Below are 2,008 nucleotides of genomic sequence, written 5' to 3' on the forward strand. Positions count from 1 at the left end.
AAAAAAAAAAAAAAAAAAAAAAAAAAATGGAACTTAACACATATTCTTTGATGCACTTGTTCTTAATCAGAAGACAACAGTCATAGTGGTGAGCTCCAAGCCCTCCATCGTCATATCAGATTTCAGTTAATACGAATCATGTGTTTTTTTAAAACTATGCATTTTCATTGTGATGATGAATGGAATGTGTATTCTACAGTTGTTGGATAAAATGTTCTGTAAATATCTTTTAAGTCCATTTGTTCTAGGGTATAGACTTTTTGATATTTTCCTGTTGGACTAGTCCTTTTGTCTTTATATAATGTCTCTCTTTCTCTTTTTAAACTGTTGTTGCTTTAAAGTCTGTTTTGTCTCATGTAAGAATAGCTACTTCAGCTCACTTTTGGTGTCCATTTGGATCAAATGTCTTTTTCCACCCCTTTACCTTAAGTTTATGTGATTATTTATGGGTGAGGTGAGTCTCTTGAAGACAGCAGATACGTGGTTGGTGAATTTTTATCCATTCTGCCATTTTGTATTTTTCAGATGGAGCATTTAGGCCATTTACATTCAACATTGGTATTGAAATGTTACTATTCTGTTCATCATACTAGTTGTTGCCTGAATACCTTTTGTTTTTTTCCATTGTGTTATTGTTTTATAGGCCCTGTGAAATTTATGCCTCAAGAAGGTTTTATTTTTGTGTATTTTGAGTTTTTTTTTTCTTTCAAGACTTAGAACTCCGTTTAGCAGCCCTTTTAGTGCTGGCAAATTCTTTCAGCATTTGTTTGTCTGAAAAAGATTTTACCACTCCTTCACAATCTACACATCTGACAAAAGATTAATTTCCAGATTCTACAAGGAACTCAAACAAATCAGCAAGAAAAAACAAACAATCCCATCAAAAAGTAGGCTAAGGACATGAAAAGACAAATCTCAAAAGAAGACATACAAATGGCCAACAAACATATGAGAAAATGCTCAAGGTCACTAATGATCAGGAAAATGCAAATTAAAACCACAATGTGATACCACCTTACTCCTACAAGAATGACCATAATCAAAAAATAATAGTTGTTAGCATGGATGCAGTGAAAAGGGAACACTTTTACACTGTTGGTGGGAATGTAAACTAGTTTAACCACTATGGAAAACAGCGGGAGATTCCTTAAAGAACTAAAATTAGATCTACCATTTTGTCCAGCAATCCTACTCCTGCGTGTCTACCCAGAGGAAAAGAAGTCATTATACGAAAAAGATACTTGCACACATGCTTATATCAGCACAATTTGCAATTGCAAAAATATGGAACCAGCCCAAATGCTCATCAATCAATGAGTGGATAAAGAAAATGTGATATATATATACACACACGCACAGCATGGAATACTAGTCAGCCATAAAAAGGAATGAAATAATGGCATTCACAGCAACCTGGATGGAATTGGAGACCATTATTGTTACTTAGGAATGGAAAAAAAAAAAAATTGTATGTTCTCACTTACAAGTGGGAGCTAAGCTATAAGGATGCAAAGACATAAGAATGATATAGGCCGGGCGCGGTGGCTCAAGCCTGTAATCCCAGCACTTTGGGAGGCCGAGACGGGTGGATCACGAGGTCAGGAGATCAAGACCATCCTGGCTAACACAGTGAAACCCCGTCTCTACTAAAAAATACAAAAAACTAGCCGGGCGAGGTGGCGGGCGCCTGTAGTCCCAGCTACTCGGGAGGCTGAGGCAGGAGAATGGTGTAAACCTGGGAGGCGGAGCTTGCAGTGAGCTGAGATCCGGCCACTGCACTCCAGCTTGGGCGACAGAGCCAGACCCCCCCTAAAAAAAAAAAAAGAAAAAAAAAAAGAATGATATAATGGACTTTGGGGACTTGGGGGAAAGGGTGGGAGGGGGTGAGAGATAAAAGACTACAGTGTACACAACTCAGGTGATGGGTGCACCAAAATCTCAGAAATCACCACTAAAGAATTTTTTCATATAATCAAACACCACCTATTACTCAAAAACCTATTGAAAT

This window comes from Rhinopithecus bieti, unplaced genomic scaffold, assembly GCF_001698545.2.
Source record: "Rhinopithecus bieti isolate Rb0 unplaced genomic scaffold, ASM169854v2 scaffold_566, whole genome shotgun sequence".
Classification (NCBI taxonomy): Eukaryota; Metazoa; Chordata; class Mammalia; order Primates; family Cercopithecidae; genus Rhinopithecus; species Rhinopithecus bieti.